This window comes from Rattus norvegicus, chromosome 7, assembly GCF_021556685.1.
Source record: "Rattus norvegicus strain SHRSP/BbbUtx chromosome 7, alternate assembly SHRSP_T2T, whole genome shotgun sequence".
NCBI classification, from domain to species: domain Eukaryota; kingdom Metazoa; phylum Chordata; class Mammalia; order Rodentia; family Muridae; genus Rattus; species Rattus norvegicus.
The window spans coordinates 23,161,925-23,178,095 of NC_141540.1; the positions used below are offsets into that span (position 1 = coordinate 23,161,925).

General features: G+C 43.5%; 1 long non-coding RNA gene across 2 annotated transcripts in view; it reads left to right on the forward strand.

Annotated features, from left to right (window-relative positions):
- The first annotated feature begins 4,433 nt into the window (after positions 1-4,433).
- LOC148004526 (uncharacterized) overlaps positions 4,434-16,171 on the forward strand; it is a 103,020-nt gene continuing 91,282 nt past the window's right edge. The window contains exon 1 of one of the 2 annotated variants that reach the window (XR_015624511.1): positions 4,434-4,745. This is a non-coding gene — a long non-coding RNA (uncharacterized LOC148004526). The remainder of the gene's footprint in view (positions 4,746-16,171) is intronic. The other variant, XR_015624510.1, reaches the window with a different exon arrangement.

Here is a 16,171-nt window from a genome sequence, read left to right on the forward strand (position 1 = left end):
CCACTCTCCCCCTTCTTCTGTGAGAGTTTTCCACTCTAAATCGGTGAATTCTTTCTGTAAGACAGCATTATTTCACACTATTTGGAAACTGAGTCTGAGTGTTCCTGTCAGGGTTTGAGGTGGAGAAGAGCTATTCTCTGCCCTGGAAAAAGTGGGTCCAAATACTTGGCAGATTCCTAGACAGGCAACAACACAAAAGGCCACGTTTTCTTAGCACATCACACTGGTGAGGCTAGTGAGATGGCTCAGGAAGTAAAGGCACTTGTCATCATGCCTGACAGCCTGAGTTCCATCCCCGGACTCTGTATGGCAGATGGTGAGAATGGCTTCTTTAACATTCTTCTAACCTCTAAATTATGTGCTCCAGCACAAGCATGTGCACAGAAATGTGGGCATGTGTGCTCAACACACACACACACACACACACACACACACACACACACACACACACACATTTAAAAATCAACAATAATAAAATTCAGCGCAACCCTTCCCTCAACGAAAACTCATCCTAACTAGAGTTTTAGAACTCAGGGTTTTCAAAGGTAAATTGAAGAGAGCCTCATCTCTGGAAATGGAGCTCAACAAAGACATGTGACTTACAGGTTTCCAACTCATCTTCTCTCCTCAGGTTCAAACAGAAATTTCCAGGCCCTGGCTCAGTTCTTCTTGAGTTCAAGATAATATACTAGCAAGAATCAGAGGCATGGGGCTAACATAATTCCTTTTTCAAAGAAGGAAATAATTAATGCAGTGATAACTAATTTTCTAGGGGAGGAAATAATACAGTAAGTATTGATGTAAAATCATTTTACACTAAATTATACATGAAAACTTTAAAACTTAAAACAAACTTTTCAAGGAGATTTCACACTTGTGGTAGTGTTATGAACCAGAGATTTCCAATTGGAAGAACACCCAGGACCAGCCAGAGGACAAGTCGGAGCAGGATCTGGAAGCCCAGGACAGGTGCCTTGCAAATGAGTCAGCCTGCATGGGATAGCACATTAGTTGACAGGTAGCTGACTACACTCAATAGCCCATGCTGGAGGTACTGTGCCTGGACCCCTCCCACCACATCCCCTGCTGCCAGTGTGCCAAGACTTGCCTGCTGCACCATCTACTACGCTTTGTGGCTTGACCCTTGATGCAAACTCCAAGTAGTGTATGATGTTTGTAAACCGTTCTGTTGTCTCCATATACACTCATTTCCTTGACCTGCAGAGAAATATTGCACAACACAGCAGCACTGCATGCCTGGTTTTCAGTGCAAAGAAGTCTGTGGACTCTTACCCATATGACTTCAGGAGAGTAGCACACAAAGAAGAAGCCCCAATGGCCCACAGACCTTAAAGGACTAGGAGGAATACAGCAACACTTTGGGCTTGTTTTGTGGGACAGTGGTGTCAAGAAGGCTTCGGGTTTAGCTCTAATTATTTTTAGTGGGTGGAACAGGCTTGATTCTTTGGCACTCGAAAGGCCATTCTGAACAGGACACTGATATCACAGGCATGGAGGCCAAGAGGTAGTAAATGAGACCTCATCAAGGTGAGAACCTTCTCACGGGAAAGGGCAGCATCATTTAGGCAAACCAGCAGCCTACAACATGGGAAGGGGTTAATAGCTAGAATATGTAAAAAAAAGATGAAACGACCTAAATACCAAGAAACGGAACTCAGCTGAAAAGGGAGATCTAGAATTAAGCAGAGAATTCTCAAAAAATGAAGCACAATGGACTATTAATCACCTACTAAGAAAAATGAAGTTTGTAGGTAAATGGATGAAGCTAAAAATTATCTCATGTGAAGCACCCCAGGCCTCAAAAAATCACATATTTTCTCTTATATAGGCATTAGCTTTTATATGCTTTAAGAAGTTTTTTTGATGTTTGCTACAATCCAGATGACCACCCATAATTAGCCAGTAAGAAACCAGGGCAGAGCATGGGATCATGCAAGAAAAGGGGAATAGGATAGATTGTGATGGAGAGATAAAAGGGAAAATGGAATAGGGGGATTAAATTGGGAGGGAGCTAGGAGAGCAGGGTAGAGCAGGAGGTAATGTGGAGAGTACAGTGTTGTTTCTTTGTGCGGGTTGGTCTAAAAACCACCATGGCTGACTTATAGGAGGCTAACAGAAGGAACCTGAAAACTGGCCAGTTTAAACTGGGAGAAGAGCTTTACAAGTAAAAACACCCTGAGAGGCCTTTGAATTCTTTAAGAGGGGAGATATTTATCAGGTTTTCTATTTAAAGTGTATGTGAAAGCAATAAAAGAACCAGGAGTGATCATTCCCCAGGAGGCAGAGGCAAGTAGGTCTCTGTAAGGCCAGCCTGGTCTACAGAGAGAATTCCTGGCCTCCCAGAGAAAATCTGTCTTAAAAGACCAAAGGCAGAGACAGAAAAAGACAAAAGTCCATGCAATCCAAACATGCCATTCCTATTCCTGGTAAAGGCTTTGTAATCTTTCGGGAGGGGTATTGTGAGAGAGGGGGAACAGAGACAAACACACACATTCACACACAGAAAGAGACAGAGACAGAGACAGAGACACAGAGAAAGAGAGACATGCACACAGGAGTGCCCACACACATGCACACACAGACACAGACACAGACACACAGACACACAGACACACACACACACACACACACACACACACACACACACACACGGGGGGGTGAGGGAGGGAGAGGGAGGAGAGGGAGGAGAGGGAAGAGAGCAGGAGATGAGGAGAGGGGGAGACGGGGAAAGTGCTTAAGGGAATTAAAGCCAGGACATCCTTCTATTATGCTAGGTAAGAACTCTCTCCTGTGTAGCATCCTCTGTAGTTCTCTCTTTCCATTTATGTATAAACAGTGTCGCTAAATCATCAGGGCACCCTTGAACTTTTTGTTTTCTTTGCCTCACAGCCTCTCCTCCCAAGCAGCTGGGTTAGGAGATTGTACCTCTAAGCCCCACTTCCAGTATGGTTCTCTTTGAAAAGTCCTTTTCTGTGAGGATCCCTTACCATCTCTCCAGACTGTCTTTTGCTCCCTTTTTCCGAGCATTTAAAAATACCATGCCTAAGAATCTTTTGCAGGGAAGGGGATAGTGAGCTGGGAAGGCCTATTTCTTCATTTCGAGATTCTGGTAATAAACATGTCATAAATATAAATGCCAAACTCCGGAAATGCAGGTGTAGAGCGTCAGATTCTATTTGGACTTAAATGATGTGGTGTTTTGCTCTAATTTCTACCATGCTCTCCGTTCCTCAAGTCCATGCATTTCCTTAGGGTGCTGCCTTTCCAGAGTACTGGTATGCTGCAGGGTGCTCAGTTCCACATCTGTCTGCACTATTTCAAAGTTTCCCTCCAGCCCACACAACTATGCCTAGAGCTAGAGGTTAGAACCATCTGTCCATGCTCATGAACCAACCATTCCAGATAGGTATGGTGTTTTTTTTTTTCCTCTGTACTAAAATTAGGACAGTCCAGGCCTGTTGTTAGACCATTCACACCACAATATAGTCACCAATCAAAGGCCAGCGGAGAATCGGATCTTCACCACTGCAGTTTCCAATTTATTTTCATTTTCCGGACCTTGGAATTCCCCCCCCCTTTTTAAATGGGTGCATCATCCCTAATATTTTTTATTTTTTATGTTATTATCATTTTATCCAGCATTACTGTATCATTAATGGCAATTTTAAGTCTCTCGTTTTGCCAGTTCAAAAAAAAAAGAAAAAAAAGAAAAAAGAAAGAAAAGAAAAAGAAAATGAAAAACACGTAATACTTTTCTTCAGTACAAAAGTAGTCATGACGGAATAAGGCGCTTAAGGGGTTCTGTGATACGAAATTTTCACGGCCTAGCTGGTTTCTGTAAAGTTTACAAGGAAAAGCTCGCATTGCAACTTAAGTGCCACGAGGGGAGAAATATTCCCTTGCGTGTTCACTGCTGTATGTCCCTTGTACCTGATAATTCAGGCACTTATCATCGGAAAGGGAGAAAAAAACAGAAGGAAAAACATAAGTCCTGACGGCTGAAGGGCCAGTCTGTGAGTATGTCCTCCAATATGCAACCGGACTCATCTCCTAAATGTGGCTGGCGAAAGGGGTAAAGGGGTCTGGCCAGGCAAGGCCTTCTTTCTAGACGGGCCTGTTATTTTCTCTTTCTACGGGCATTTTGTTACTTTTCAGTTTGGTCGCTGAGCTTTTCAGACAGGATAACCCTATGTATTGCAGGCGCCATTTTGAGGGAATGACCTGAATAAATGGTTTCCTGACAGAACTCTGACCACGGTTCTGCACAGGACTTGTTTCAAAGGGTCTTCAGACACGGTTCTGGGGGGCAGAGGAGTGGCTCAAGTCTGTACATCTGTGAGGCTCCGGCCTAGCTCTGCACTGAGCACTGTTCCTCGCGCATGCCCCATGCGTACCCCTCAGATACTCAGATGGGCGACGTGGGTCCCCAGGCCCCCCCGGCGAGGGCCGAGCGCTGCTGCCCATTGGCTGAAGCCCAGGACAAGGCCAGCCACCCACAGTCTTTCCCAGGGCGAGCCACCCACACTTCAGTGTTTCACAGGCTCCCGCCAAGTCTGCTCAGCTGCCTTGGAGGCCCTCGGCTCTCCTTCCACAGCCACCTTGGCTTTTTGCCCGTTGGCGGCCAGGCTGCCACTCCGCAGCTGCCCTGAGAAGCTGCTAACCACATGGCTTCGGCGGTGCCACCTTCGAGTTATTTTTCAACCGGACTTCCAGCCGCCATCATGGTGAGTCGAGGGGAGGTCCCGGGTGACAGTGAAGACCAGCCCTAAGCTGCAGATTCCTTACACGGGGTTGAAATTCGGTTTTTAGGTGTAGCACAAAGAAATGGGGAGAGGGCAAAAGGGTTTCCTTCGAATTGTCCAGTTCCCCCACTGGACAGCCCCAAGGGTTAGGCCTTGGTGGCAGGAGTCGTGGCCTTGCTGACTTTGCGGCCTACACAAGCACTGAGGGGCCCCGGGAAGATGGCGGTCGGCCGGTGGCCAATGGCAGCCCTGGGGACCTCGGGCTGGTCCAGGGTGGGCCATGTGCAGGACCTGGGCATCCTGTGACAGCCCTTTCCCGCCTTTGGGCGGAGGTGCCCGGAGGAGTAGGCCTTGGGTCAGGCCCGCGGCCGCCCAGGCCCCACCCTCCCGCACAGGCCCTTGTCTGGAGCAGCTTCCGGGTAGGAGTCAGTGCGGGCTCCTTTGCCAGGTGGCGCCTAAGCTGGCTGCCTCAGAGCCTGTGGACTTTTGGATTAGCTGCTGTGTCTAGGGTGACTCAGCAAGTATGGTTATTGGGAGGCTGAAGACGGGCCTTCACAGGCTGCCATTGGTCAGGCTCTGTGGACAGTGGTGCCTGAGTGGTGGAGGCAGCTTTGCCTCAGCTGTGTGTTTAACTTCTGGTGTGCATGGGCTGGGGGAGAGCCCTAGAAGCCTGAGCTGGGTTGAGGAAAGGGTGAAGGAGGGGATAGCTAGACAGGACACGCGCTGTACCCCACCACAGGACGCTAGCTTTAGAGCTTCCAGGTTAGTTTAGGCTACAGTAAGACTCTGCCTCAGAATCAGTACTGTAAACGTTGATGGCCATTTAGTCACAAATCCCTTGTATGTTGCATCTTGTTTATAATTTTTTGCACTTTAAAGGTAAAGGAAGAAATTCATACAGTTTATGACAGATGTGAAAATTAAGTTGGACTTTTGTAAACATTTGCAATAATTGTGAATCACAATTGCGAATCATCTATTACAGTAATTAAGATCGCACAATACCGGACAGTTACTCACTACATTAGTGTTTGAAATGTGAGGACTTCAGACTTTATATTAGCTAGTATTTGTGACGTACATGGAAATTTGCCTAGTACAGTGATTTAATTGCATTTCAAAAACGTTATCCTAAAATCTTTAATAACAGTATTCTCAGCTTCTAGCACTATTTGTCATGTGGATATTCAAATATAATGGAATATGTTACTGTACATAATAGCAAAGTTTGTGTGTGCTAGCCTCCAAGTTCATTGCTGGTATTCTAATATTTCCCGTTAAGTCATAGCACATTTGGAGATATAATTAATCTGCCTTAAATTTATTACTATTTGTTTCAGATGCTATTTGCAATTAATGCCCACTTGTAAGGGGAAATTCAGGTTTCTCCAGTGAGGTGACACTGGGCATATCAACCACACTTAAGAGCAGGTTCAGGAGTAGTTGTCCAACACAAAACAAACTCAGTGTTGGTATAGTTTCTGTTTTATTTTGGCCATTTTGTCTTGGTTTTGTTTGTTTTGATTTTCATCTTTTTGGGTGTTTCTTTTTGTTTTTCAGAGAGGGGGAGGGATGGAGGGAGGGAGAGAGGGAGGGAGGGAAGGGAGTGAGGGGGGGAAGAAGAGAGAGGAAGAGAGGAATAGCAGTATTAAAAAGAGAATTAGTACCTATAGAAAGTTAAGGGCAGAGGAGGAGCTGGGAAGGGCTAGTATGCTCGCATGGACTGGGAAATATGGGATGGGTACTTGTTATACTGAAGGATCCTGAAGGCCAGCGTGAGCATTGGTGTGCTGACAGATACCACAGGTAGCCATTTGTCTCTCTGCCTTTCATAGATAGCAATGAGTTTCACAATTCCTGAGGGATGCTGGCTATTATCTAACCACCAGAAACCCTCCTGTAGTCCAGGCTGAGCTCATACCTGGATATTTGGACTGCCTCTTGGAGTCAGGGGAATTGGAGTTTCCTTTGGCTCTGACAGTGAACTTTATTTTAAACATGAATACAGTCAAGTCTTGTTTATCTATTTTGTTTTTGATACTGCAGTTTTGGAGTCACAGACAGGAAAACTGCCACATACAATGTCATGAAAATTTACACCTATGTTTTAATGTGTGAGTTTTATAATGTTAGCTCTTTTTATAACTTAAAAAAAAGCTTTATTTATTTTATGAGTACACTGTAGCTGTCTTCAGACACACCAGAAGAGGGCAGCAGAGCCCCATTACAGATGATTCTGAGCCACCATGTGTTTCCTGGGAATTGAACTCAGGACCGCTGGAAGAGCAGTCAGTGCTCTCAACCACTGAGGCATCTCTCCAGCCCATAACTTTAGCTCTTAACTTTGACTCAGTTACTTATTCTAAGTTAGTTATGTGTTTAAAGTGTGAGGTGTAGGTTACACGGTAAGCAATTTGACTTCATCCAAAAAGATAGCTAGTTTCTTTTCTCACCTTGGTAGTCTATGCCACACATGATGGGAGTCTTGTATTTCAGTAGAAACTGACCAGATTTAAAAGGCTACTCATGTGATTCCAAGTGGAGTCTGACCATTCCAGAAAGCCAACTATGTAAACCAGGCTGGGGACGATGAGCCACATGGTTCAGTTGATCTAGAGACCAGCTTCCATCATGTTACCAATTAGTCAGTCTTGTGCATGTAATAAAGACCCAGTTCAGACTCTGAAAATAGAAGCTTAGATGTATTCTCTTGCCTGTGTGTGCTCTGTGATTTTTACTCGTTAGTGCCCGGAGTTGTTCACGTGCACTTACAGGAAGAAGAAAAACTTGTTTGGAACCTCCTCAGGAAGACTGTCCTGTATTTTCCTACTTTGGCTGGTTTGGATCTGCACACTTTCTCCATGATAAATAGTGTGATTCAGTGATTATAGTGAAGTGTAAGTATAGCAAATTATGAAAGCGGGATGTGGATTGAGGGAAGACTCTGAACTTGTAGGAGGTATCAGTAGTTAGGCTTCTCATGTGTCTTGTTCTTTCTAATCTTGTAGTTGGCTTTGAAAGACGACAGGTAGTGGCAGAAGCAGGGTTTGTGAGCCCAAACCTGACTTGTTAGAGCACGCTAGTGGGAAAAAGAAACACGACCAGGCTGGTTTGGGAAACTTTGATTTCTGGGTGGATGCAGAGTTACTTGTGATGTGGAGGTGCAGTTTTCTGTGTCAGTTACTAGGAGACCTTTCCAGGGCAATTGTAAAGTGATACACCATAGTCCTAAGGAGCTGTCTCACTGCTTGCATAGGAAATGAAGAGGAACAAGAAAGAAATGGGATGTGTAGTCTCTTAGTCATTTTTATCTGTCATAGCTGGTGGATGGAAAAGAAAATGCTGGGGGTCAATTCTGATGCTGACTAAGACTAAGCCTCTAGCTACTTTTATGTAAACTTTAATTTAAAATGTAATTTTATCACCCCCTCTCTCCCCTTTCCTTCTTCTAACTCCTCACATGCCCACTTGGTCCATCTCAAATTCACATCCTCTTTTCCTTTAATCAAGATTGTCATATGTATGTACGTATGTATGTATAGATAGAAAGATAGACAAATCTATATATATCATATGTTATATCATTGATGATTCATATATATATGCATATATGATACATGAAACACATAAATATATAAATACAAGTAGCAGAATTGTTTTCTGTTATTTGTATGAATGTTTTCAGGGATAACCACCTGGTATTGGATAACCAATTAGGGTTCTTGTCATGAGGAGGACTATTTTCTCTCACTCTCAGCCTTCCTTAGCTAGCTGTAGTTCCTTGTCTAAGGTTGGTACCTTGTAAGGTTTCCCATGTCTATTGGTCTATTAGCTTGTGGAGCACCCTAACAAAGGATGCAGTTGAAATTAAACTAAGAGAAAGGATCAACGTAAGTCTTCATATTGGGCCAATCTTAGGCCCATTCTGGACTAAGAACTTCACGGCCTGTTCTAAAGGAAAATGCACTGTTGAACCCATTGTGAAGAAGCTCAGGATGTTTTACAAGACAGTGGATAAGCAAAGAGGAAATAAATTTTAAAAATCATCCAGACAGAGTCAAAGGACATTATTAATAAATGGGATGCATAAAGAAACATGACTGGAGCCAAAATCAAAGCCACAGTGCTACAGCTCAGAAGGCAGCTAGACAGAGGCCACCTTCCAGGTCTCCATACAGAAAGGCTCTAAGCAAATTAAGTTAGTTGTTGGTGTTAGGGAGAGAGTCAAAGGACCATCAGATGCAGGTGTACATGAGCCTTCTAACTGGGGCAAACCTCACTCTGTGATGAGCAGGGTAAGTAGTAAGGCTGGAGAATCACGTTACTAGACCAAGTAGCATAATAGGAGTCTAAGTATTCAAAAAACTAAATCCATTTAAACTACCTAAATGAAACAATTAGGTTTCATTCAGATATAAGCAAGAATAACAGGAGATCACGGTAAACCCTAAGCTAACCCTAGCTCTTTCTATTGATTGCATAATGGAGATACTAGTTGTTTCCTGTGGCTTCGTCTGTAGTGTAACCATGGATACAAAGGTGGAGCAGCCTGAGTGGAGCTAAGTCACAGTTTGGGAGGGAGTGATAATTGTTGACTTCATGCTTTTCTGTTGTTGTTGTTTTGTTTTTTTTTTTCTTGAGTATCTTGGGATATGTTTCCTAGTAGGATACAATCACCACTGTAGAGAACACCCACTGTCCATCTTGCAGTTTATAGGATTGTGAAAGAACAGTGTCTCTCTACTGGGGTAATCATTTTCCTCCAGATAGATCGATCAAGATCTAGAGCTATTTTGTCACAGCTAACGTGAGAGTTGGGCAGTAATAGCTCAGTAAGTAAACACCAGGACACCTTTAAAGACCCTACAGTCCATGGGCTGTCTCCTTCCCCTCCGACAAGTACATTTCCAGCTTACATTTTCAAGAGTGAAAAGTTTAACACCCTCCCCAACCTCTGTTACATTGCAGATCTATATACCCAGGGTAAAAACCAAACTGTACAACCAAACCAATGTCTCTCTAGCTGGGTTTCATGCACCAATAAAAAGTGTCAGTTACAGTATCCTCATGCCTACTCATTCTTCATAACTGACAGTGTATTTACAGAACACCTTCATTGCAAAACCAACTGTTTACATTACTTGAAATATAATGTCAACATGCTAACTATAGCCCTTCTTTAACTGTAGAAACTCAGTCCCTTGGGCCAGGATGGGCTCCTCCACCAACCAAGCAAGGATATTTTTGGGTCTCACTTGTGTGTGCTGTTGCTGGTAGGCGGTAGGATAAAAAAAAATGATACAGAAGCCCAGGAAAGGCATAGAGGGAATCATTAAAATAGTAAAGATCTAGCCATATAAGCAAATTCAGGGATCCAACCCAGTGTTTCTCTTCTTTCCAAGATAGGAGGATGAGAAAAGGAAAATCTACAGTTCCCAAGGCAGGGAGAGCCAGGTGATCTCCAGGCTGTCATCCACAAGTCACCTGACTCTTTATCCTGCTCATCACAGAATGAGGTCTGCCCAGTTAGGTTCATGTTACTCCTGGGACCTGTGGTCAAGCATGGTACACTGTTCTTATAGTTCTATTTTATGGGGAAATTTGGCCCAGAGGAAAATAGAGATATTTTCTGAGTCTACAGGGCAAGATCTGATTCTGAATCCCTTAAGTCTGATTCTTAGATGAAGATCGTTAACCTTGGAGATAGGGAAAATAATACCATGAATATTTCAAAATATTTCTAATACCTCTATCCCTAATTTTGGATTTAGATGTTCTTACATTCAGTTTGTTAATTAATGAGTGCAGTGGGCAGAGCCTGCCTCAGGACCACCGTAGTGGGTAGGAAAGAAACAGGTGTGTCTGTCTCTCACAAAGTACATGGAAGAGAGGGAAGTCAGAGAGGTGGACTGTTAAAGCTGATCTGTGGTGAAATTCAGGAAACACAGATGTCACAACGTTAACTATTTTAAGGATACAGTGACATTAAGTGACTAAACGCTACTGTGAAACCACCATCACCATCATTCCTAAAATGTGCACCACCAGAAATAAGGATTCTGTATTAGTTAAAGAGTAACTCAGTGCTTCTCCTCTAGAGCTCCTGATCCACTCGCTTACATTTTATGGATTTGCCTGTTCCTCATACATGTGAAATCATGAAACATTTGTTCTGTACTAATATATCACTTATTTACCCATGTTGTGGTTTCATATAAAAATCCATTCTTTTTAAAGAGCTGATTAATAATAGTCCATTGAATGGACCCAGTACATTTCTGTTTGTCCATTTGTTGGATGACACCTATTTGACATCTTTCCATCTATTTTTATATGAGCATTAGTTTACAAATATCTTAATTATGTTTTTACTTATTTACTCTGTGTGCGTCTTTGTCTGGGTCTGTGTGGTATGTGTGCATGTGTGTATCAGAAGACAACTAAAGGGAGTTAGCTTCCTCTCTCTACCATATGGGTCTCAGGGATCAAATTATGTCCGTCATGCTTAGCTCGGCTGTCAACCCTTAAGGTCCTCTTTGGCATATATGTAGAAGTAGAATTGCTGGTAATTTCTGTGTTTAATATTTCTGTGGGGGTGGTGAGTGGAAATGATTATGGTGTGCTTTTCCATGAGGTGTTGTGATGCTTAATCTCAGTTGTCAACCTGATGAATGTGGAATCATCTGGGAGATCGAGTCTGGGTGGTGCCTGTGGGGGATTCTGTGATCTTGCATCATGTCTAGCACCAATGGTAGAGCACATGACAAGGTGTAAAAGAGCCGTTGTCCCGTTTCCTCGCTCTCTGTTTCCTGACTGCGGCTGTGATGTGACCAGCTGCCCTAAGCCCCTGATGCTGAGCCTTCTCTAATTATGGACATAACCTTGAACTCTGCACCCTTAAGTTGCTTTTGTTGGGTATTTTTATCATAGCCAAAGGAAAAGCCACCAAGATAGATGATTGGCAACCAGAAATTTTTTTTTTGCTTTTATTTTTCATCTTGAAAAACAGTCTGTAATATTTATGCTCCTATAGAACAAACAGAACATTTCATAACTTCTACAGCTGAGACCGCATGACTGGGGCCAATTATTGCTTCCCCAAATAATACTTTATCCCCCACTCTGGGTTATTCTATTTTTTTGCCTGGTAGAACTTGGGCAATAAAGAGGTAACCTGTCTCCTGTGAACCTTTTATTTTAACACAAAAATCATATCCCAGCTACCTGGACCTCTCATTCCCTCTAGGGAGGAAAACTTGAATAGAATTGTTCATTGACTCAGCCCACTCAGCCACCTAGCGCGGGTGAGTCAAAACCCTTTCCTTTCCGATATTCGTTTTTACTTTATTATCATGTGCAAACGCTATAGATGTTTTCTAGGCATCTCCATACTTCTTTAAATGACTCATGTGTTTATAAATACTTTGGCTATGGTATTTTATTTCTAGCAAGTATTTCCTCATGATTTTTCAAAAACCATTCAAGTCATATACTTTAAAAAGAAGATCATTCTTTTTCTTGGATGAGGGAGATAGTTCAGTTGGTAGACTGCTTGCCTTCCAAGAATGAAGACAACCTGATTTTGATTCCTTAAATTCACATAATAAAGTCAGATGTGGTGATGCATGCTTTTAACACCAAGATAGGGAAGAGGAGGCAAGAGAATAACTGCATGCCACTGTTGGTCTGCGTTCTGCTCACCTCAGGGCAGGGATGGCAGCTCAGGAGGCAAAACATCTGTGGTTCGGGAGGGGTTTGACTGTGCTTATCCAGCCATAGCCAGTTGGGTGCTGGGTTTCAGGGAAGACTCAGCTCCAGGTGAGGGAAAGCACAGTCTGAGATGTGTGAAAGCCAGAGCTGGTTCAGGGGTCTTTGGCCTGCAATGAGGGTGGTGCTGCGGGGTTCCTCTGACTCTCCGACATCCAGATGCTGCTGGGAGTCTTGGAACAGCATAGAACTGAGTCAGAGGACCTGCAGGCTGAGGACAGCATCTAGCCTGGGGCAGGAGTGGTGGAGTAGGGATGGAGGAAGAGGGTTTCCAGCTTAGCTGCTGTGACTGTCCTTAGCTTGGTGGTGGTTGTCTGGGAGTACAGATGAGCCTTCTACAAGAGACTTAGCTGTGGTTCTGTAGGCCTTTTCCACGCTGCCCTGGTGGATCTTGATGAAAGACAGTCCATGGTTCTAAACTGTTTATTCATTGTTCATGGCAGAAAATGGATCCATACCCTACTTCTCAGGGTGGACCCAAGATTAAATACCTTTTGGATGGAGGAATGTCTGGAAGGGAAGCTTATTGGCCAAGTCCTCAGGGCCTCTAGGTACCTCATTAGCATGGAGAACTCTGCTCTGGGCCCACAAGACTACAGGCCAGGTTTCCTTATGTGGGGAATGTGGCACATGTTCCAGGCCAGGATTCTGTCACCTAAGTCTCAGGTGTGTGCCCACCAACTCTCTGGGTCTCAACCTGCTCTACCTTAGCAAACTTTCTGGTGTTGTTTTACCATCCCACATTCCACTAGCCACCGCACTAGCAAATTCTGGATTTCCAAACAAATGAGAAAACATTTGGTAAATGGCTCCTGAGAAACAACAACGAATGCTGTTCTATAACCAATTGTCACACACACACACACACACACACACACACACACACACACCATACTTTTTTTTTATGAGCAACAGTTTTACCAAGGTTATCTCTCAGGAGACTTTATAACCATTCCTTTGATTAATTAATATTCATTTAACAACAGAGAAATCAATATTTGGATTCCATAGTTCCAATTTTATAACTGGATCTTGTATTTTAATTAGGAATATTGATGATGCCCAATATAAACATAACATATTTCCATATTTCCTTTCTTACTTTGTATTTTAGATATGTGATAATGCATGTGTGTATGAGAGACCCCATATCTTGATGTGCACTTGTCCATTCTTTCACAAAGATAGTTTAAAGTAGTAAAAGTGTGGCCAAGTACTTTTATGGTTAAGAAATAAGGGGAGCATTAGGACAAGTTTTAGTGACAGAGCACTAGGCCACACCCACTGCTGTCACCCACCTTGCATTGTCCTCATGTGCGTTTTGCTGAACGAGCAAACCCTTTCTCCCAGGATGGTAGCATTTTCGTCTTTTTACACCATCTTCTTATAACAGAGGATGTAGTTCACTTCTGCCTTGTTTGCCTACTCTCTCAAAATATGACAATGTGACAGCTGAGTGGGAAAGGAGCTGAAGGTTGGTCAAAAGCTACCAAGGGTCTCAGCCAGAGTGTCTTCCTTCAACCCACCATTGTGAGTCACGGTTCCTCCTGACTTTAAGTCAGTGACCTTCAGGAGGATTTTAGGTAACTTTCAAGGCTAGGTGATATGACAAGGGATAGCATCTTCCTGACTCTTCCAAAACTCCTTTGACCTAGTACGATGCTGTAAGGAATCTAAGTGAGCACATGGAGAGGTCATCCATGACTGTTTAGCAGATAGCTCCAGCTGAGGTCCACGTTAATGGCAGTCAGCCAGCATCAGCTGCTGACCTGAGAGTAACACAGGCTGCTCTTGCCCTCTAGGTTTAGACCTTCTCCAGTGACCTGATGGAGCTGACAGACAAATTGCAGACTAATGAGCTAATACTAATACCTCTTGTGATTTTAAGATAATTGACCTACTGGTCACTGCACAAAGCTTCCTGCAAGTGCTACATGGTCCCACTGCACAGAAGTCCCACTCAGTCCTTTCCACCATATAATAATTAGGTACTGTGTTATGACCAATCAGCCTTTCCTGCCTGTAAATCCCCCACCCCACCCCACAAAAAAACCTCTGAGGAAAGTCACACAGCCTATGGCCAGATTACAGGTTCAGCTTCCTCTTGCCTGATAAGAACTTGCCAGTTGGTTCTTGGAATTCCTCTTCATGTAAGTGAATTGTCCCAGCCCTAGCCAATAATGGAGACCTACCCTGGAAATCCCTACCCACTCCCCAAGATCTACCTTGTTCACTCCAATACAGTTGATTTGTCTCACTGAAGCTGTTTCTGGAGGTACTCATGGCTAAACTCTGCCCCCCTAAAGGCTGGATAATATTCCAGTATGCAGACACATTACATCACAAACTTTTCCATTTGGGTGTAAGTCCAACTCATTCATTCATTCATTTAAGCAGGGCCCCAATAAGTAGACTAGGCTTGTCTCGAACTGGTAGTGGGCCTCCTGCCTTTGCCTCTTATGTGTTTGAAGAGAACTGTCATGTGCCACAACGGCTGTCTCTTACTTTTTCACTCCACTGCCTCATCCTTTTGTTGCCATATTTAAGAAATTACAGACAAATGTTAAGTCAAGGAGACTTGTGCCTGCATATTCTAAGTTTTATCTCCATCTTGAGTTTTATTGCATACGTTGGTATATGATAAGAGGAAAGGGTCCAGCTTCACTCTTTTGCCTATGAGAAATTTAGCCTTCTGAGCCCCATTGTTCATGGTGTTGGACATCCATGGAAAGGATGACTTCCTGACTGTAGATTATTCCATAGCATGCTATTAATTATTCCTCATCCTCCTGTAGTGCTGGAGAAATGCGTATCATTTACTCCTTGCCCAGACCTTCCTTTAGAGAACCCGTCCACCTCACAGCTCCAGATAGGCAATCTCATGACTCTTGGATGTGGTTGACTGACTACTTCATGGAGACATACTCAGCCAAAGCTGACTTATCAGGCTTTACTCTGGATATGTGTTACCCACAAAGATCCATTATGAATTCAGTTAGCTCTCAAGGATTGCACTGTAGGAGATAGTTTGGTGTAGGGTCTGGTGGAAGATCTTTAGGTCACTGGGGAAATAACCCAAGTGTAGGATCTTTTCCTCAAGAGACCCATTGATGTATAGACAGAGTAGATATAAAAGCCTGAGTTTGGCTTCACCCAAGTTCCCTCTCCGTTCCCTCTCCATCCTCCTCTCCCTTCCTCTTCTTTTCTCCTTCCCTGTCTCATTGCTGCTGCTTCCTTAAACAAGATAGATCATTCCTCTCCCCACAGGTCACACTTTGACATTCACCATGAAGCCCTCAGTCAGAATTCATTATTGGTGACTTTTGTCTTCTATAATATCAAATGTACTTTGCAAACAACACCATACCAAATGACTATGCTAATGAGAAAACAAACAAAATGTAAACAAATATTCTCAGGGTTTGGTTCTTATGGGTGGATTGATGTCTATGTGCAGATGAGGGCAGGCACAAGATAAGGCAAGGCCTGTGATTGGGCAGTGAAAAAGTAAGGAGGGCACAAAGATTTGAAGAGAGGAGAGCGAGAAAGGAGAAGAACCAAGATGGAGGAGGAGAAGGACAACCCAGGTCTGTGTGGCCTTAAAGGGCCACAGGTAGCAAGTTGGGTTGAGATGCTTTGTT